At 41.7% G+C, this 22,816-nt stretch overlaps 1 protein-coding gene across 7 annotated transcripts in view; it reads right to left on the minus strand.

The window, feature by feature from the left end:
* The window catches only part of KCNE2 (potassium voltage-gated channel subfamily E regulatory subunit 2), a 178,866-nt gene that overhangs the window by 113,115 nt on the left and 42,935 nt on the right, over positions 1-22,816 (minus strand). Inside the window, exon 1 of one of the 7 annotated variants that reach the window (XM_078656925.1) lies at positions 8,313-8,443. The exons of 5 other annotated variants lie outside the window; for them this stretch is intronic. The gene's annotated coding sequence lies outside the window, so the exon portion shown is untranslated. Of the gene's footprint in view, positions 1-8,312; positions 8,444-22,816 lie in introns of those variants that run through there. One more of the 7 variants, XM_078656920.1, reaches the window with a different exon arrangement.

Genomic DNA, 22,816 nt, shown 5'->3' on the forward strand with positions numbered 1-22,816 from the left:
TGAGTATGCAGGGTAATCACTATGTGAGTATGCAGGGTAATCAGCTTTTCACCAAGCTCACACACACCACCAGCCGTCACTGCACGCTTTCACCAGGTGCACACACACACCACCAACCATCAGTGCACACTTTCACCAGGCATACACACACTACCAGCCGTCAGTGCACGCTTTCAACAGGCACACACCATCACCCGTCAGTGCACACCAACAGCCATCACTACACACATCAATTGTTAACGAATCCACAATTAACTATTGTAGCAATAGCAGTATTGCAAACTTTACTTTTAAACATAATTCTCTGAAGCTCAGCATGCTACCATTGCTACAATTCCAATCCAACCCACATAATTCCATTACACACTACATGCATACACTCCATAACACATGGTGAAAAGACATTGCCATATACAATGCCATTTCCTCCAACTCAAATAAATCCGAGACCTATTGCATTTCTAATGCTTGTTTTAATTTTTCTGGCAACTGCCTCTATTTAACTTTCTTGATAGAAAACGACCAGCAGACTTCAGTAAAATACCATAAGCACTTTAGCATTCTCTAGATTCCAGTCCATAGAAATTGTCTTTCAAAAGCACCCGTAGACAATAATATTTTTTTCAAATCTTGTATTTTCAGTGATATGACCACCGAAAGCCCTGCTTTTATATTAAAAACAGAGCTTTGGATTATACAGTTTCCAGCTGAAAGGCAATATTTCTCTCCATGTGTTTCCATACCTGGTGTGTCACACAGTTTTTCCCCTCCAATGTTGAAGTACAGTAGATATTTCAGCACCCAGGCTAATGTGCTGCATAAATAAATACATATAAGGTCCCAAAGGCGAGACCGATTGCATTGCAAATACTTGCGTTTCACGCTTCCAATTCCAGACACACTAGGGAAAACGTTCTTATCCTGGCGTGTTGCTGCTGTTGAACAAAGGATAAGTACCTGACTGGTAACCACACAAATGAACTCATTCTGGAGCCTTGAGGAGCAAACCACCTTAGAAGAATCAGCATAAAAGCATATATTTTTTTCAACTGGATAAAGTATTGGGTCTTTTCCAAAATCTCAAACTTAGCATAGCTGTGAGTAGGTAGCCCTGTTCAATGTGTGACTCCTTCAGCCAAGTCAAGTCAAAATAGTCAAGTCAAAATATGCTTTATTCGATTTTGTAAAAGTATAAAATCATAAAAGCCAGTCCAACAGCACCTGGACGTTTTGAGCCCCTCATTACTATGTTAAAAGTAGAAGACATCCCTTAATGCAGAGCTCTGTTATCTACATGGTATGAGGCTCCTTGGACGATGTTCACGAGGTACATATCCACAAGAATTCAACACTGTTGATTATTTTTTCAAAATAAATGGTAACACCAAATAGATTTCGAAAACAACATACCCACACTCCTAAATTAACAGATTGCTGACATACCAATGCTCCAGTTAAGGGGATATAATATGGTGCAGCAGTCGTTACAGAGTTGCACTAGACAAACAGCAACTCCCGGTAGATAAAGGGGGTTTGCGGCCCCCAACTTCAAACACTATTACCTGGCAGCTCAGCTGCAGTGGGTCAGTCTGTGGCTGTCTGGGTGCTCCCTGGATGACACCTGGTCAGGACAAGTTCCATTGCAACTGAAACACATGCTTTGCCTTTTGTCTTTTCAATGTGCCAAACGTGGGATGGGGCAGCCTCGGTTGCTATGGGTAGCCCAAAAGTGCTTCCATAGAAGCTTACTTTTCACAAAGCTCATGACGCCTTACTCTCCTGCTATACCCCTCTTAGGTTTTCCTAAACACCTGACCACTACTTTTCTGTGAGCGAATTATGACACTGGGGTGCTGTGGGCCTCATGACACACAGTGAGATATTTCAAGTTGGTCACTTCCTTTCCATCACCTCAATTATAGAGCAGTACAACATCCAGAAGGGGCAATTCCTGACATACAAAAGTTTGCTCAACACACATTGAACCATCTAGGGCTTCATCATCGAAGAGCCACAGATACATGCTTTCATACCCTGTTTTTGTTTCGCAGGAGGCGAAGCGTAAAACAAGTTTGCACGCTAGCAAAGTGGAATCAGATTAAACAGGATAAATAATGGAAGAAATAAGGTGTGCATCTCACTACCATGAACTTCTTAACATTAATTTTTCGTCTCGATTTTGTTGAGATTGCACCCAGATGGCAAATGATGAAGTAAAAAATGACAAGCTTTGTTTCATACCAAATTAAATATGCATTAAAAGAACAGGAGATATGAGCAAGCAACCAAGAGCGACAATGGCACAGGAATTGCGTTCCCGATCTTGAAAATAATTAGTGCATAATGAGTGCACAGCTAGTTAATCAGTAAAGAAAAACATGCGAAAGAGAGATAAAGGAATACTCACAAAAACTGTTTTGAAAACATATTGCTTTATTTCATTAAGATTCACATTGTACTTATTAATGAGAGTATTTAAAGGTTGAGTGATTTTGCCATTGGGTGTTGCGGTTATGTTTAAGCATTTTGGAGTGGGAATGTATAATTTTGGTAATCCAATTTTTATTCAAGCATGTCAAGAAGCATTCTGGGAGAAGCAGTTGTTTAAGCAACAGGAATAAGACCACGGTAATAACGTATTCAGCAGATTGAAGTTTGGTTTGAGGTGAACTTGAGTTTAACACCTGAGGTTAATTTAACAGGGCAGAGAGTTGGTAAAAGAGGGTTTCACCGGCAGTTGAAATGCTTAGTTAAATGCAAAGCTCGTGCTGCGGCACGCTCGAAAAAGTAACATGTCGTAACTGGAGAATGAGCATGTTTATAAACTTTGTGTTTTGGATGGAGTTCGGTTTTTGAAGAAGAAGTGCATGTCATGGTAAGCAGAAATGTCATTAAAGCTGCTGGGTGGTAGATAAGAGAACAAAGCTTAATTTAAAAGGGACGGGTTACAATATGCATTTTTGTATATTAACATAGCTGCAGATACGGGCGCTCAATTGGTGATTTCTCTGTGTATTTTTGGTAAATCAGAATTAAGTGTATATAATGTGGTATATACTGTTTATCCCTTTGAATACCTCTGGGTAACACGAGATGTACGTTGATTATCGAATTGCCCAATATGAATGATGTTGGTTTAAACATGAATATAATTACTTTGTATTATTTTTGTTGATGCCCCTGACGAAGGGATTTTTACATCCCGAAATGCATTGGGTTCTTTTGTAAAATAAACATCAAGATGTGTGGAATCTACCTGTGCCTTGGAGTTTGTTTGAATATTCCTGAGGCAGAAAGTGTATGGCTAAAACAAATTGAACTAACGGTTTAAAAAGATCAAGAATCAAACAGATAAAAATTTTAAAAACGGTTAAAAAGAGGATGAACATGGTTGAATTTAATTAATTGGATTCATACTGAGGCCATGGCTGTGCAACTTGGTGGAACCTGTAAAAAAGTTCCCCCCTGTTTTTGTTCATACCAGCCTTAGGCACAAAGGGCGTTGGGCAACGCCTAATAACCTGGGTCAGTATAGGCCTCTCATGAACCACACAGAAATATTTCTGTGAGGCAGCAGGAGGAATGGGAGTCAGAGACGGGGAGAGTATGACACAACAGGGAATGGAAAATGATACTTGTGCAGCTATACACAGTCCCATGCAAGAAAACGTTTGGATATTTTCAGTGTAATGTCTTCCATAAAGCCTACTTCTCCCCTGACAGAATCAATAAAATGTTTCCTGAGTCCAACACATTTCCTGTCTCCATGGAATGCCTCAGCCACAGAACTTCAACCCATGCTTTGCAGCTATCCCCCTCTAGAAAACAATAGGGTGACCAACCGTCCATAAATTTCACGGACCGTCTGTTATTTCTGTGTCAAGTCCATTGTCCGGTATAATTCTTTTTACGGATGCCTTTTGTCTTTAATTTTGGGAATTGCAGGAATCTGTGATGCTCCTGCGAGAAGCTTAAAGAGTTTTAGAGCACCCACTGTTGAGGGCCAGCTTGCATTTCTTTGAAGTGAAGAGGCTTCAACAGCTCCTCCCTCTACCTCGCAGACTGTCAATTAGCCCCACTGTCCTTCTGTCTGTGGCTGATTCTCTCCTACAGAATGGCAATGGGCCATGCTGCAGTTACAGCATGTGGTGTGTCTGTTCCTGCTGCGACCCAGGGCAAGACATTCTGCTTTTGTTGAGGGGCCAGTGGCACTCAAACAGGAGCCATGCTTTGGGGACCTGGGTGCTTTGCATTTTGAAATATCTGAGGGTACCAATTGCAAAGACTTCTGACTTCTTTACCTGCCTGCAATAGTGAGGCCCTCATAAAAATGTCAATTTAACCCTTGCGTTTAATGTATCTCTCGGAAAGATATCTGTGCTTTGAATAATCCCATAAAGTAGGGCAGAGGTATAATATAACTATTTCAATGCACAAAGTGTAACATGCAGCTGAAAGAATTGTTTATAGTTCAATGGGTACCTTTGGATAATAACAAATATGTATTAGTAAGGACAACCGCTATGTTGTGTTTTAAACCCTGAGTTTGTATATCTCCAGACCAAGCACTCTTCACAAACAATCAGGGCAACTGGGGTTATGCACTTCTGCGGCTGCAGATTTGTTCTCATAATTATTGTTTTGCCGTCCTGCAGATTTGGCAAAAAGAGACCTTGTAAATATGGGCTTACATGAAAATACATGGGTGGATGCACAGGAACTCCCTTGCACCGCCCATGTAAAGCCTACCTGACAGACGGTAATGCACGGCAGTGCTAAGGACTGTATTGTGTTACTTTTTTTTCTGCACAAAGCCATGATAACCAGGGTTGGTGCCAGTGTTTCCTAGAAGAGCTTCTTTAAGCTAACAAGACCAGGCTTACCTGTCTCATTCTTGAGACGACTCATCTTGATAACTGAAAACAACTGTACCATAAAGTGCTTCCAAGAAACACTGATTGTTGAGGATGGTGGAGGTATAGCAAGAGGGACGACAACAGGGCACACTGGGTTTCACTCTCTTTCATACCTGCTAGGTGCATCAATGCCATGCTGGTCACATTGTATCAATCTTTTTTTAAAACTAGCAGAGCATTGAAGGGGTGATTTGGAGCTAACTAGAAACACTTTTGGCCCACCAACCCTTTGGTTACTTTAGGTCGTGCAGAAGCACTTCCTGCAATCAACTTCTCAAGGGTAAGTTGAATCGAAGTGCTATTCTCTCGTTTTCACTGCTTTCTCTTGCTCTTTCCCCCATTTTTTTTGGTGCCTCCTCCTTGCTTTTCCCCCCATTATATGTGCAGCCTCCCACTCCCAGGCCCCTCCTCACCTTAACAAATAGGCCTTAATCTACTCGCGTTTGTTTAATCTTTACACGCGCTGCAATAGTATGTTCGTGTCCCCTGAGCAAACAAACGGCTGAGAATATTAAACTGAAGGTTCAAGTTAAGTTAGTACTGGTAGCCTTAAAAATGTGTGACTTGATCTTTATTTTGCTGTTCCAGGCTCAGTTTTTTTCAAATATGACTGCTAGCTTGGGGAGGAACCAGGGATCGGAGTACTTTTGTTTGCGAGGCTCCCGCAAACTCTGCAAACCATTTTACTTTAAGAAATGCCCAACCACTGCCTCAGCAGTTTATGTGGAGTAGAGATTAGGTGATGTTGGTGTTTTCAGCAAAGGATACAAAAGTGTATATGTTTTTACAAGGTTAAACATGAAGCAGGCTCTGGCTGGATCTACTTTCCCTGAACTGCATGATAACAAGCTCTCCCTCAATATGTCCACTGGGTGTTCATGTTGCTTTTAATGGCTCCTCATGCCACCAGCTTTATTTTGCCTGGTGTTTCCTAATGATCCTTTGGTCAATAGCATTGCTTGTCTACTCTCATATGGTTGGTTGAGTGAGCAGAGTGATTCCAGAGGTTTACTGTGTCTAGCATGCTGTCTCATGGTTCACTGTGTGTGTCAAGGCTGCTATGAAATGATACACTGTGTGTTAAAGCTGCTGAATGATGACTTAAGGTTTGAGAAGGCTTGTATATGATGATTCTCTGTCTGTCCAGGCTACTTTATGATTTTTCCTGGGGTGACTTGGCTTCTGTCCGAAGGCTTACTTAGTGAATTGTCTGAAGGTGAAATGTGACCAGGCTGCTGTATGATGGTTGACAGTTTGATATGGCTGCTTTCATATGCATACCCTGCTGTTACCCAGACCTCTTTTAGGGGTAGATGGCTGCCTGATGTTCCATAAGTGCCAAGTCTTGGTCAAGTTATGCCACAATACATTTTGAGCTAGCCCAACATATAGCATTTTTTTAAAAACTGTACTGTAGTACAGCTTGGAGAGGCTGTTTGGTGCATATTTGCCCTAACATGGGGTGCACTTGCAGAGGCAGAATTCTTTTATTGGCCGACATTGGCTTAGAGATGGGCAGTTGAGGATAAATGAATTGTATTAGGACCGCCTCTGGGTAGCTTGGAGTACAATAGTAGGGTTAATTAAAAAAAATAGATATTGAAGGGAGGTCTTAAAGCACATCAGTGTTTTGGAGAGCCTGATAAAGAAGCATGTGAATTAACATTTTATAGGATATGTAGACTCTGGCTGGCATGACAAGAATAAAATACAATCTGGGTATTGCAATACATGGTGGTGAGGTGGGACATAATGGAATAGGAGGATACTCATGGGTGTGTCATTACTTTTCAAATAGTAATTATTGTGTAAGGAGTTAACTGTCTACCCCATCTGAGGACGTCCAGCTTTCAGTGGTGCATGAATATTCATTGTGTCATTGATGAAAGCAAATACATCCCAGCCTTATCATGGATTTGAGTTGAGAGGGTGAATGGGAAATAAAGAGGCCTTTACATTTTGTTTTCAGCTTGTCACGCATGCTATTTGTTCAAGAATAGAGGGCAAAAATGTCAGGCTGTATCGTTTGGCAGATTTCTGCATATTTCTTTAACATGTGGTTTGGTGATCACAAAATTCTCTATCTTTGCAGTCAAAGACAGAATAGTAAAGTGGACTAGTTGACAGTCTTGTTGTGGTGGTAAAGGGTGTGGGAAAATTAAGGCTGTAAGCTGTCTGGTTTTTTGTAACACACAACAGTTTTTAAATACATGTAAATGAACTGTGCAAATGTTTCAAAACATATCAGCAGTTAGGAAACCACAATTGGACCACTAGTTTGTAATTCAGAAGTGTGCTGGAAACATAGTTTTAATAGGATCAAAACAATCAAGACATTGTACTTGGTGATGATCAAATTATACATATTTGCTAAAACCACATTTCTACACATTATTGTATTATTGTTAGTGTGCTATATAGTTTTATCAGTAGAACTGCATTTTGACATTTTGCTGCCATTTCAATTGAAAATGTTCTGTATTTAAAAGACAGTGGCTCCTTCTGTCCTACAATAATGCCTCAACAACGTATACAGTTTCTAGTCTGTGCCTCAATGGGAATCTGCAGTTTACAGCTCACAGAAATGAAACAGGCCAATCAGAATACTATTTTCCATATACAGGTAAAATAAGGAGGGCTGATATATGGCTAGCCAGGGCATTATAAAATAATGTTATCTTCTACTTAACCGATCGAGCCCACGATAATACCATACCATTCAGCAGTCTGCAGCCAAATATAGCTCATGCAGGCTGGTTAATAACTTAGTACTGTACTAGCCCCTAAACCGGTCATCACCAGCTGAACAGACATGGATTACCTGAAGCGATCTGACACATAAAGCCAGCCACCCGAGTACTGGACTCTAGTCCAGCACTGCAGGTCCCAATTAGCTACAATCAATGCAAGTTGCTTTACATCTCATAATGGCACTCTGATATGAGATGTTAGTAACAAAGTCCATCTGAGCACAACTTCCTGACCAGTTCTCTCACCAAACATGCCTGCTCAGGACCAAGAATTGTAACCAACATATCAGACTGGACAATCAGTGCAGTTACCATATAAATAGATTATGAACAAATGAAATATCACAAAAAGACCTGCATAGCTGCTCCAAGCTGTGCGCATACCAAAACACCGTGAAAAGCATGATTGCCTCAAAATAATATAAACTTATTTTCACTTGTATTAATGTTAGTCATCTATTTATATACTATTGCGCGACCGCCTCTGATGTTTCTGTAAAACCTCCATTTTGTCCCAAATTTTTACCTGAATTTGGACCTTCTTGCCTGAGTTTTGACCAATTGCCCTGAATGTTTACACTCACCGTCCTGAATTTACAGCTGGTCACCCTACAAACTACTGGCTCAAAACCCCTTGCACACTCACCTCTTTCAATGGCTGTCCCACCTCAAAAGCTGGGAGGCTTGTGCTCTGTGCCTCTTCAAACTTACCCAAAAGAACAAATTGGCTGCCCGTTTTATAAGCCCGGCCCTGCTGCCAGCTAAGTGAACTATCACACTGAATTGGTGGATGAAGATACCTCCTTCAGGAGCAACTTGGCGGCAGACCAAGTTAAAATGGGTGGTGGCTGAGAACTAGGTCCTACGAAGGGAAGAGTTGAGAGACCTCATGAGACCTATAGGGTGGGACAACACGCTTTTCCAGTTTAAAAACATAGTGAAAGATGATAATTTAGTACCATAGCGCCTATGAGGTGGCTTGCAGCTCTGTTGAAAAGGGCTCGCTGAGTGACACTTTGCTTCCCTTCTTCCTCCTAACCCTTGGTGGACCTCTGACACGATGTACTAGACCTCACTAACACGCTTTTAAGACGAAGCCTCACCTCCATCACCTAATGGTAACCATCGCTGTCAGATATGCTATGTAAACAAGCTCCAAGACCTATCCCAATATGCATTTGGTGTACTGCAACTTGCTGACTTGCTCTGTCTTGTACACCCTGTTAAATGTTCGCAGCTCTGGTTCTGTTCAGCTTGAAGAGCACTATATTCGTAGTCGTATTGAGATACAGATCAGCCGTGATAGAGGTCTTGTGGGCGAAGCAAGGTAGCATCAGACAGGTCCAAAAGAACACATTTTGAAGGTCTTGCAGACCATCTGATAGAGCACTGACATTCTGGCTGATAATCCTTCAGACTGCACTCTCCTGGTAGAGGCTGGCTCAGTGTGGGCAGGGCACTCCATTAAAGCAGTCCTGAACAGACACAGGCTTGCAGGCCCTTTCGCAAGCAGAGAGAGGCACATTTGTATGCATGCAGAAGTGTGGCAAGCAGAATGAGGCACATATTTATGCATGTCTCTCTCTTACTTCCCAGATGTGGGAAGATTTCAAGATAATGAGGCCGGTTGGACTAGCCCCAAAAGTGTACTGCAGTCCATGCAATGTCACTGCCTCCCTATCTCATAACCAGTTTCCCAGACATTGGGAGTTTTCTTTTACAATACAGCTCTTTTCTTAGCACAGGTGACTTGTACCTCTAACAGCCTTTGGTTATTACACACATTGGCATTTATCTATCTCTATTGAAGGCGAGGCGAATTGACACTGATGCGAAAGTGTCTTCCAGTCTGTATCAAAGCCATGCTCTCAACCTCCAGGCAAGAAAAGCAGCTATGTAACACATTTTGGCACGTATTGTGGCAACAACATTACTTTTTGAATATAAAACATTCATTGTGTTTGCAAATTAAAATGGGCCAGCCCACCTGGGAGCACCTCTGAAACATAAATGTCCTCAGGTGGGTCCAGGTGCTCTTCTTAAAGGAAATATCTTACTCAACGCCATGCAACTACTTGGCAGAGCTCTGCGAGAAAAAAGCTTGCCTTACCTTTACAAAATACACAGTGCATGGCCACGCTTTAGCCTTGGCAAAGACAGACGCTATTAAAAAGTCATATTTTGCTTTTAAAGTATGATTTTTAGAGGTTATTTTTAGAATAGTAAGTTTTATTCTGGGTCTTGCAGTGCATCAACTGTGGGTTCCTGTCCTTCCTAACTGCTTAGTATATACAAGAAGGGGCTGATTTGTGGTGGGAGATTTTTACACCAGGCGCCCATTTAACCATTCATGCTCCTTAAAACAACAGCGATTCTTCCCTACCTTTCATAAAAATGCTACATTTTATCCAGCTAGAGACTTTACTGACCAGTCCATCGCCCATTGTTAGATGGGCAGGAGTACCAGTGGCAAGGGTTGCCGTGTAACCCGAACACACCATTCTAGATTCATTATAGAGGGCTCCAATTCTTGCTTTGATCCAGATACAGTGGCAGAGAGAGGTTCAGATTTGGAACTCAGTAGGTGGCAGACGACTCTCCTGTAATATTCACAAGCTAGGATTGCTCAGTCAGCCTGTAGTAAACGACTCTCAAAATAAAATCTAAGCTGTAAATTAACTATCTTTCCCATAATACGTACAAGGACATAAATACACAAGCCTGGGAGGTTAAGCTAGGTTGGTTGAATCAAATGTTACACTTTTTAGTATAAGTTTAATTCATTATATTTTAGGAGCCCAAAGAAGAAAGCTTGCCATAAAAAACCGTGATGATTGTCATGATCAACCAGTCGACAGCAGTGGTGTAGACTTTCATCAAGTAGGCAACCCATGGTCACCATAGCAGAAACTCAGCTGCACAGAGTGATTATTTCTTTGGTCGGTTTAACTTTAAAATTGAGAAGAGTGATCGTTTTCATTTAGATGGAATGGTGCAAACAGTGAACTGAGTATTGGACCAACAATGTCCTAAAAACTACCGCCCGATATCACTGATAAACCTAGATTGTAAGATATACGCCAAAATTCTGGTGACAAGACTAAACAAAGTGCTCCCACAACTGATTGGTAACTCACAAGTTGGCTACCTGAAATCACGCATGTCCCACAACAACACGAGACTCCTCTGTCAGGTCATAGAGCACTCCTCGAGAACAGGCAACGTGACAGTGGCAATCACGCTGGACGCAGAAAAGGCCTTCGACAGGGTATCCTGGCAATTCCTAGAAAAGAGCATGCAAGCATACAACCTGGGGCAAAGTTTCACGAAAAAAGTCATGGCACTGTACAAAAGCCCTAAGGCCATTAATGGAGCAACATCAAGCCAATTCTGCCTCCAGAGGGGAACGAGGCAAGGCTGCCCACTATCTCCGATGCTGTTCTTACTAGCGCTCGAACCCCTGATCAAGGACATCCTTACAAATAGAAATATAGCGGGGATAACCATCAACAATACTACAGCAAAACTCGCAGCCTATGCGGACGACCTACTCATAATTTCGGAGGACCCCGAGCACTCCATACAAGCACTCATTGACACCATTGAGACGTATGCCAGACTCTCAGGATACAAACTTAACAGGGACAAATCAGAATGCATGCCCCTCAACATACACACAACCAGAGAGGTCATGGGACACTCAGGGCTTGCCTGGCAACCAAAGTACGTCAAATATTTAGGGATCCAGTTTGGGAAAAATCTAAGATCCACCCTAGAACAGAATGAGAGAATCACTCTTGAAAAGATCAAAGGGCTACTGGATACCTGGTCGCCCAAATACATTACCTGGTGGGGGAGAACACTGTAAAAATTATGATCACTCCCATAGTGAACTACTTAGCAGGAATGCTCCCACTGGCGTTCACAAACGAATTCCACAGAAAGATAGACCAAATGCTAAACAAATTCATATGGCGAGACAAAAAACCGAGAATAAGTCTCCAAAAACTGAGACTAGAGAAAAAACTAGGAGGAATAAATGTAGCAGACCTGAGAACATTCCAGACAGCCTTCATAGCCAGACAAGGCATGCACTGCATATTACCGAACCAGCAGTACACTCCAACATGGCTTTCAGTAGAGAAGGCCATTCTGAACAACACAGACCCTCTATCTCTCCTCACCGCCAACAAGCAAATGCAAAAGAACAACCCAATACTTAAGATCACTAGGCACGCACTGCTCAAGGTAGACAAGAAGCTCGAGCACAGCATCAAAAACTCATACTGGGGAACACTCTGGGCAAATCCCAAGATTAAATAAAAAGGAAAACCCCTATACATAGACTCATGGAGGAAGAGAGGGTTCTCTTATCTAGCTCAGCTGGAGAATGAAGGGCTGCCGCTCACCTTCAACAGTCTGAAAACACAATACGACCTCCCAGACATAGAACTATACAACTTTCTAGCAATTAGAACAGCCTTAATGAAATCAAAAATAACCAAACATAAACCCTCAATTTTTCAGTATATGGAAAACATAAGACAGGGCACCAGGTCTCGCACTTATACAAACTACTCCGCCCCGTCTCCTCCAAACTCAATGCCAAGAACACCAATTTCTTGGAATCTCAGCTAATGACTCACCAACCAAGACCTTCAAACGTTCTGGGCGGCCCCATCAAAAAGTATGATATCCCCAATACTGGCACAGATGAAATTCTGGCTACTACACCAGGCATACTGGACACCCGCACATCTAGCATCATTAGGCCTGGTAGACAGCGATCTCTGCTGGAACTCTAGCGTAGAGAAGGGAGACCTCGCACACCTCATCTACCACTGCAGCAAGGTCAGCAAATTCTGGAAGAAAGTGTTCGACTTAGTTAACAAAGCAAAGCCTGGGGTGCACTCTAAAATAGGAATTTGCCACCATCACCACAGCGCACATCACAGAGAGACATAGCCACAGGACAGATACCTCCTAGACTTCCTCCTGAAGACAGCAGTTAAAACAGTGCTAGCCAAATGGAAAGACACCACCAAAGTCACATTCAAGGGAATGTCTGAACTGGGTGACGTATCTCAGAGGGGCAGATACCACGGCACTAAGACACACCCCTTGGAGAAACCCCAACAGAGAGATGTGGTCAATACTAGACAAATTCCTAATCCCATACAAACCCCCATAGACAACGGATAAACGATACATCATCAGAAAACAAACCACTAGAGGCCGGAGGTCTGTCACCGAAAATAACCGCCAGGCATATATTTGTTTTATGTTATCTTATATGTATCAACCAGACACGCAATCAAGTGCAATTACCCTTGTTGTTCAATGTTATTTGCTATATGTGCGCGAGCTGAAGGGCAGGCAGACGGAAACCTAAAAACCTACAACCCGCCTACATCCGAACAATTGATCACTGCCACCGCTACAAGATTCTTGCCCAAACGAGAACGCCCGCGAAACCAGATACATGTTGAATGTTCAAATCGTATTCTGTAATCTGTAAATACCAATAAAAAATAAAAAAGAAAATGTGCTAATATCTTATTTCAGCTTGCCTTAGTTTTGAAATGAATCCTCACGTTGGGTGATCAGTTACTGCTTGTGGTGGAATTTCACAGGGCAAATCAATTGTATGCATTCGGGGTAATCCCTACAATTTAGCTCACACAAGGGCAGATTTACAAAGTTACTACGCAACGCAGCGCAGCAACAAGAGCTGCTGCGCTGCACTGTGTGGAAGAGAGAGAGAGCAGGATTGCCCCATATATAGTATCAGCTCTCTTTCCTAGTTCTGGCATCCAATCAGGTTTCCTAGCATCATGCACACACCTTTGCACCATACTAAAAGGTGTTTGAGTGATGCCTAGTATAGGTTTTGTTCTAGAATGGTACGCTTCTGGTGCAGAATACTATGCTTAAACAAACTTTAAAAGCTTTACCTCCTTGAATATGTACTGTCCAGTGCAGCAAACATACAGAGTCAGAAACTTTTGGAGACATAAAAAAGTTCTCCTTTTTAATGCCTGCCTTTGATTTTTCAGTGCTAAGGCTTCTCTACCATTTTTGATTGATAGGGCTTTGTGTCAAAACCATATGGAACACCAACACCCTTGACGCAAAGTAATGCAGCACTGGACAGTAAATCTTAAATAAACATTTTGTGAGGTTTGGGTCACTTTTGTTTTGTGACGAAAATCTGGTGCACATTGGTAGTAATTAAGAACCTCATTTATTTGCCTGGAATGGAAGGCTAAATGGGGGTGGCAAAATCCTTTCTTCCAAGGAAGCTGTTTGTCAGAGAGTGTCTTGTATTGAACCAAGTTGCAGACTTGAACAGCACAAATGCCTCTCAATGTCAGCTTTCAACTCAGTAAATAAAATGTGCTTCTGTATTTTTTTAAAAGGTTATTGGGTGGAAAGATATGATAAGAACATAGCAAAAACATACCAAAACTACTACAACCACATAATCCAGAACATAATTAAGATCAAAGATTCAGTGGAGCCAGGAACAGGTAGTTTGAAGTTATCTCACCGCTATATACTTGTTGCAGAAACAAATACGTATGAACAAGGCTATTGTCCATACATTCCAAGATTGGGGGAGGGGCACATGGAAAGCAAGGAACATAATGTCATTGGCCTTGCAGACCAGAAGCAGGATAAAACTAACAGAGGGAGGTTTGGCCTGTTTCAAGGTCTCCCCATAGTAGTATTTTACCATTGATCATGTCAGACTTTAATGGTTGTGTTGTCAGCACTGCGAGTATAACCTGCATAGGCCTATCAAATGTGTATAGAGAGCTTGCCTGCGGTTTACCAGTTGGCCAAAATAGTTTTATGCAAATAATGGTATGCCTGTTTCAAAAGCACACAAGCAATGCTACATATGATTTGAATGTTTGAATATATATTTTCACTTTCAGTGAGCTACAAGCTCAGTTACTTCTTTAAGAGAAGCATGTGATTTTCAGTAGGTCTAAATGGCATTGCATATGTGTATTGGGCATGGGTGTGTGTGCGATTGCCAGAAAGGAGAGGTTGTGAGGAGGGGTATTTGAGCCAATTCGCCTAGGGCAGTAAAAACTCCAGGGGTGGTCCAGTCTGCATTCCTATGAAACTGAAAATCACATTTTTAAAGTGTTGACAATAGGTTTTAGCCTCTTCATATGAAGATCATATTTTTATATATATTAGGGAATCAATTATGATACTGTAGGTGAGTGTAGTTAATGATCAGGGAAATGAATTCTGATGACCTTCACTGTGGAAAACAATAAACATTCTGCCAACCCTGAAAGGAATGTTGGGGGTCAGAGGAGGAACATTGCCATGGAATCAACTCGCCCCACTGCTACTTTGAACCAGTGGCTGTTCCACAGGTGACCTTGTGGACCAGGTTTCTCAAAATTACACAGTGTTGCTTTTATTTCAATCCATTTAAATGTCTGACGTCTCCAGGACTTTCCCCTCACATATAATCCAGTTCAACATAACCTCTCAACCCTCCCCCCCAACTCACTGAGGATGCTCAGTCCATATGATGGCTGCTTATTGTCAAGATTTAGGTGGTGGCCTTGGAGTTTTTTTCATGGAGAACCACAACCCCGAGCCAAGTGTCTTCATGGGTAGCACTGGCATCCAGATGGAGTTGATGAAGAAATTGTTGAGTATTTGTCGCAAAACTGAGAAGTCATGGCAGCTGCGAACTGATGCTGGCAGGTGTTAGATGACATTGGCTGGATCCAGCAGTATGGTGCCCCACACCAATATATAGGCAAAGACACTTTGAATACTTGTGGTACTGTGATATGATACGTATCTGACACAAGGACTAGTGATCTTCTGCATCCTATGCAGCATCACAAATATACAAGTCTCCTTCCACTTCAAGCTCAGTCTCCATCTGCAATGAAGCTTCTCTGTGATTTCAAAGGTACAAAGGATCCTGTGAACCAGAAGTGAAAGACCTGCATTGACTCATTTGGAGGCCAGTAACGTCTGATGCCCATGGGTCGTCCTGAGTAAGATTTCTTACTCCTAAATATGACAACCAATGCGAATGTCCAAGAGTAAAGTGTTAAGCTTTGTGTAGAATGAGACCTGGACCAATACACACATTTCTTCAATAGAGGACAATGTTCACTTCTTGGTGAACTATCAGAAAATAGACCACAGCAGATTTTGCCACATGAATGTGGAGCATGCACTGTCATGTGTTGCAGCAGTCAAGCCACATTTCATTAGGATTTATACGGTTCACTTTCATCATAACTCAGTTATTTTTCTGTTCAGGGTGCACACATACCAATTATTTTAGAAGCCAAATACATGCTGAGTCAATACTGAAATTCCCGAGACATGTGTGCCATGATTTTTGTCGTTCACCAGATAAGTCTTCCTTACAGTCAGCGGCTTCCTTGCTGCATATGTATGACACTGAAGCATCACACGACATGTGGTGTATCTCCCCAACTCAGTCATTGTTCTACACAGAGGGAGCCCTTATTAACATCTCATAGGTATATTTCACATTCGCACTGCTAGCACTAGTCCTCCCACAATGCACTATGGTAGGTGTAGTCAACTCTACTCACAAATCAGTTATTTATCTGTTCCTTTTACTCATATTTGAATTATCTAGAATCAAATCATGCTGGAAATCTCTTGAAACACGTTTTGTGATTGTTGGCATTCATCATAGAAGAATATTCCTTCCATTCAGGACTATGAAATACTGGGTATTAGAACACTGGAATGTTGAGCGCTCTATTGAAGCCAATGGAGTGTTCTGGGCTTCTAATGGCTGGTAGAAGCCTGGAGAGCCCTTTGTTATTACAAATTAGAACATTCTGCCCTCTAGGGGCATAATGTTCCAATAGCCTTAGAGCAGTCCATAGTGGGCTCTACAGGCCATTAAAGGCCTGCTCCCTTGTTAAAGACTCTCACTTTCGGATCAGGCATTTAACGCTGGAGCCGGCCTTTCATGGTTAGTAGAGCCCGCTACGTAGGGCTCTAAGGCTAAAATTGCACTTTATAGCCTTGACTAGACGCCGAAGCACATTAGCCAATGGGTATCATGCTACACTGTGGGGGCGGGGATGGCTGGAAGAGTGTTGACTTGAAGTATCAAATTTGTTTGTAGCCATGTACTGAATAAAGGCAGTCACAGCAAATGCTCCAGCAACAGCTGGTAAGTGGTATAACACCATCCAGGAGTGACAAGGGATAGCCCAGACCCATCCACAGGTGAAATGTAGCCGTTGTAATGTTATTCAGGGGATCCCCAGGATTGACAGAGCGACCAACAATAGGAACAAACTGGCTACTGTTAGCCAGGATGAAAGCTCTGTAGGGTCCACCCTGGAGCAAAATAGTAGTAGCCCGCGGAGTGCAGTAGTTCCAGGCATGGCTGTCTGCTGTGTAAATATTACAGTGGAGAAATACCTTACAAAGTGGGCTGTGCCCCACCAGCTCAGACAACAGATTGCCTTCTCTCCTAAACACAAAGAGCACTTTTGTAACATTTTGTAGGTAGGGTTCACACTCTCACTCGTTGCACCATTCCTCCCCTAACGCTTTATGATGGATGCAGTTCAATTTTCTAACAATGCAGTTATGCTGTTATTTTGTGGTTCGGTTTACTCATATTTCAATTATTTTAGAGATGAAACACTTTAGTTAATTCTGGAAGTCCTCTGGCACTTGTTTCATAGTTGTTCCCATTCATCAGAATAGAGATTTGCTTCCTGGCGTAACCCTTTGTTTCAAACTTTGTATTGAACCAAAACTGACCTAAAGAACATACTTGCACTTTCAGCCTGACAAAGTAGGGACATTGTTCTCTAGTGTTTACCAGCAAGCATCACATGTGCATGAGGGGATTTAAAATATTGAATGAGCAGTAATTCACTGCATGGATAAAAGAAAGACGGTGCCTCACCCCCTTTGATTTTAATAACTTGATATAACATAATAAGCGCTACAAAGATTTTCAAAACTTACTGAGTAGTTTTTGGCTGAAAAGATTAATGAAAGTTAATGTTTCCCATTTTGCTTTAATAGTATTGAACAGCAAATAATGGACGCTACAAAGACTATTTCCAGTCCTGACAGGGTAGTAATGGATACTCATCATGTTTAAAGATGATGGAGGCACCACCGGCTTGCCTCATAACAGTGAACAGCAAATAATGAATACAACCAGTACCGAAATCACTGTAGAAATTGGCAGCTGTGCTTAATAATAAATACACTATTACATCTAAAATAAGAATTTTTTAACACCGGAGAATGCAAAACAAATAATCAAATGAAAAACAGACTATCAACCTTGAGTAAATCCTTGTACTTTGGATTGTTACAAACAGAGATCCTACTAAAGGTAGCTGTAGGTTCTTGGTAGCTGGACCAACCTTCTGAATTACCCTGTTCTCTGTCCTTAGTCATTAAACTGAGATCTTAGCCTAACATCAATCAATTAAAAAAGATCTGATGTCCGCATTGTGAGTGTTGAGTTTGCCTTCTATGTTGAGTGTAAATGAAAAAAAAAGTATCCTGAAATGTGTCATAATCAAATTGATACACTTTTATAGAAGAGCTTAACACCATGCACTATACACATCCCATAGTGAAGTAAAGAGATATTTTAACATTTTTATATTTGTTGGTATTGGTAAAACACAAACCTAGCTCAAGGGCAACAGAGCGCTCAAAAGGTGGAATAGCTGTGGAAAGAGATAATCATTGGGGAGGGTCAAGGTTAGACTTTGGGGTTAGGGATGGGGCTCCTTGAAGAGATGTGTCTACAGATTATGTCTGAATTCAAGTAGATTGGCGCTGATCTGATGTCAATAGGGAAGCTGCTTCAGATCCTGGGTGCATAAACAGAGATGGATTGTGCAATGTTTTTATCTCCAGACTGCCGATATCCAGAATCGTGGATAATTTACATAGTCAGTGGTTATACTGATCATCCCTCATATATCAGGCACTTCTGGATGCTTTACATAGTCAATGGGTATCTAGATCATCTCATGTATCTGGTACTCCTTGGTGCTTTATATAGCCAATGGTTGTTATGGTCATATCTCATATATCCAGCATTCTGGACCTATATTTTGTAGCCTCTGGTCTGCATGGAAAGTGCCGTCACAAACATCCTCATTAACTGAAGTCATACAGACAGAGCTTAGACATGGTGCCATTAAAAGAAATGTTCCACTGCTGGTATTTATTTTGTCTTTCAATAGCTTTTATAAAATCCATCCCTACACATCCATTAATGTATTTGTTTCCAAATGGCCTATATGCAAATCCTTAGCATTTAGCTCCTTCCATTTTGTCTATGTCCACCGCTGCTCAATTTATGCCACAATACATGTCACGTAACCACCAATGACATCACCTGTGCCACCTTCCTATGAAGTGGCCACGCTGACTGTGAGGGGCAGTGATTTGTTTTTTTTATGGGATAATTCTCTGCAGCATTTTGACACCCATTGGTGTGACTTTTGGGCCATATTTTCTGAATAGGTAGGACGGAGTAAGCAACAAAGAGGGAGGGGGTGAGGAGTGGACCTGGCGAGCAACAAAAGGAGAGGGGCAGACTGGATAAGCAATAACACAGGAGGAGGGCGGAGGTAGGACAAAGAACAATGAACAGAGGGAGGGAGGTGGTGCAAGAAAAAGGGTAACTCTGAAAGCTGCAAGTAGTTGAAGGACACTGAGCAATGGAAGCAATACTTGGCCAATGTTATAGGATAGGGTCAAACATATGGAGAGGAAGTGAAGCTGGCATTTGATGACCAGAGAAGCAAGAAAATAAAAGTGGAGAAGAAGCCAACCAATGGTAACCAATGGGTAGGCTCTGAGCCCCCCAAGTAAACACAATGCCTCGCAAGCGACAGAGCATGTGTTGTCTCAGGTGAGAGATAGAGTCTATTGTCTAGGGGAAGAGGGCAAATCATCAAAGAGGTAAAGTTGCCCACCAAACATACTGAAGGTCATAAAACAACTGACCGGCCCAAAAATATTTGTGTCCTGCCTGTCAGAAAACAGCCTTTACCATGCATGACCTTTATCACATCTTTACCACGCAGATAAGTACCACACATATAGGTATTTGCACATTTACCATGCAGTACTTCACCAAGCAGGTACTTATTTCTTTTACATAACATACTTTTTGTGCTATTTAAAAAAAAAAAAAGGTTATGGCATAGGGATGGGTAGAGGTAAAGGGAGATAAGCTCCCTCCAAAACTCAGGTTGGAAAGCTCTGAAGTTAAATTTAGAAAGATGCTTAAAACATATCTGTTCTCCGGTTAGCACGAAGTGGTCCTCAGTCGCGGTGAACTGTTACCTCTCTCTCACTCAGCACGGGGGCACACGCCGAGATGGCGTAACCATGCGCTTTATACATTTCTTTATTAGTATTTATTATTAAGAGTGACTTCAAGGTTCATGATGGTAGAGGTAAAGGGAGATGAGGGTGACTTGAGGGCTTGGGGTGGGTAGGAGTAGGTGGAGTGGGTAGGGGTAAATAGAAGTGAAGGTGACTTGAGTGGTCAGGGGTGGGTAGAGGTAAAGGGAGGTGAGGGTGAAATGAGGTTACAGGGTTGTGTAGTTGTAAAGAAAGGTGAGGGCGATATGAGGGCTCAGGGGTAAAGGGAGGTGAGGGAGTAAAGTTTGAATGCGTCAGAAGCTGATCCCGTTCAGGAAGGTTATACTTTCCTGAGACACTGAAGTTGTGCTGTGTTCACAGTTAACTTTATTGCTGATTTTCCGCCAATGTTGACAAATAAGCTTTCTGCTCAAACGCAAAGAACAGCCGTCTAACAATCCACTTGTAGCTGTTAAACATATTCGGCACGATTTGCAAAGGTAAATATACACATGTATATTTACTCATGTGTTACTCAGGTGTATATTTGCTACTACATCTAGGTTACCTATCCTCCTTTTTGTACTCACCAGTGGAGATTTACAACTCAATGTAGACTTACATGCTTTCACCCCCTCCAATGAGGGGGTGGAGCCTCTCTACAGTATTTAGGCCTGTGAATAAGTTTACAACTGCATTTATGTTCTGCCTCGTTGGCAGATATATCTACCAACTAGCAAAGACCTCCATCATGGAGATGGAGATATCGTTGAAGGAAAGTACAGTGACATTTCACAAAGTTTCTATTTTTGTTATAAAATAAAAACAAATATTTTAATGTGTACTGTAAATGGAAATTATTTTAAAATATAATAATAAAATAAAATGTTATAGTATTATAATTCCCTCCCTCTATTATTTTCAATGAGCATGTGATGCAGTATCCATGGTTGGGCATGTGTAGTGCCTCACTTACTCCAAGGCTGGCTATATAGAACACGGGCAGCTCAAAATCACCTGGAACCAGGCAGCAGCGGTCGGTAGGGGAGTACCTGCCGGGGCGGTGATTTGGGGAGGGGGAGGGGCAGGATGGGGGTTAGTAATGTATGGATAATGGAGGTTTGCAGGTAAGTAAACATTTAAATAAATCAAACGAATTTCGTTGCGCGCACTGCATTGTATTTGGGGATGCAGTGCGCAACGAAATTCGTTTGATTTATTTAAATGTTTGGTGATGGTGATCTTTTTTCGGGACACTTTAATTAACTCAGAACAAATACTGTTCTATTCCGTTGGATTCTGTGATACACACACTACTGCACTATTTTACTGTCACTCACTTTGTGATCACTACAGCACGGAGCACATTTTAAGATACTGATAAACTTTATTAATTTAAACACAATTACTTATGCAAGACCATCAGGTGTTCCAGTAATCTTTATAGTTGATGTTAAACCTGATTTTTCATTGTTTGTGCATAATTTCATCTTAAACCTGAGTGTTCCACTCAGAACTCCTGTTTTCATAGATGTTTACTCCAAAGCTGGTTTGAGTTATAGCTACTGAAGTATTCTCACTTTTAGGGCTAAAGTAACTTTAGAAGTATATTTTGTGCATTGTATTTGTCTTACTCTATTTTAGGTGCATGTTTTGTATTTCATGTCCCTCCTAAACTCCCTTAAATTTAAACTAAGTAATAGTATGTATTCCCCATTTTCCAGCTACTTTCCCTTGTCCGTCCCACATTTGCTACCAAAATGAATTGCACAAATATAACTACTTTATGTACTACAAAATGCAGTTTGTGAATCTGGCCCCTTGCAAATTTGGGACTTTATGTGTGCCTGTGTCTGTCTGTGTGTGTGTCTGTGTATGTAAGGGGCTTATCATCTTGGCACCACTATAGTACAGTGGCTTAAAGTAAGTCATGTCTTAGAGAAACCTAGTCTGTGGGAAGGAGTCGATTCCTGGCTACTGCTCTGGAGTCTGTCTACTGTTTCTATTGCATGTGGTGAAGAGTTTGCACAGGAGTCGGAATTACAAGTTCTATGCTAAGTATCTCACCATCACGGATTTCCCTTGATAGATTCAGGTAGATAAAAATCGTTGAAATTTATGAGTGGGGAAGGCCCAGTAAAAAGGCAAACCTATCTGAATTTGGTGGGTTAAAAACAGATTTTTCATGTTAAGTCTCAATTTCAAGTTGAAAACTCAAAATAGGCGGTAAATAACTCATTATGGGGTAATGGTGTTTACCACGTAAAAACTCTTTAGCACCCAACTTGTGATGAGTGCCTGTGTGTTTTGAATGGGTAGTCGGTGGCTCACTGTGACTGAGAAAATGGTAGTGCAGGCTTTCACTGCCTTCTCTCTGCTGGAGGTGAGTGTGAGTATTTCCAAATGGCTTTTATACACTCTCCTCCCTCGCTCTGCTCAATGACTTTGTACAGTTTGAGCAGCCCGAGTACTACAGAGCACATGGGACAGAATGATTTTCTTAAGCCGGTGCCAGTTGTAGGGGCAGGGCTTAAGGGTAAGAGTTGTTTCCTGATGGCAAGGATAGGTGTCTTTTGTCTTGCCTGAATGACTTTTATCTTTTTAAATCCCTTCTTTCAAATTATAAGCTGCTTTCTTCTTTATAGTGTTTTAACCATATTTTGTCGAACAGACATTCCTGTTTAGAAAGGTCACAGGTCAGTTACCTGTTCTAATAATTTCAGCTGGGCGTGTTTGGGATCTACTGAAAAA

This window comes from Lissotriton helveticus, chromosome 8, assembly GCF_964261635.1.
Source record: "Lissotriton helveticus chromosome 8, aLisHel1.1, whole genome shotgun sequence".
In the NCBI taxonomy this organism is placed as follows: Eukaryota; Metazoa; Chordata; class Amphibia; order Caudata; family Salamandridae; genus Lissotriton; species Lissotriton helveticus.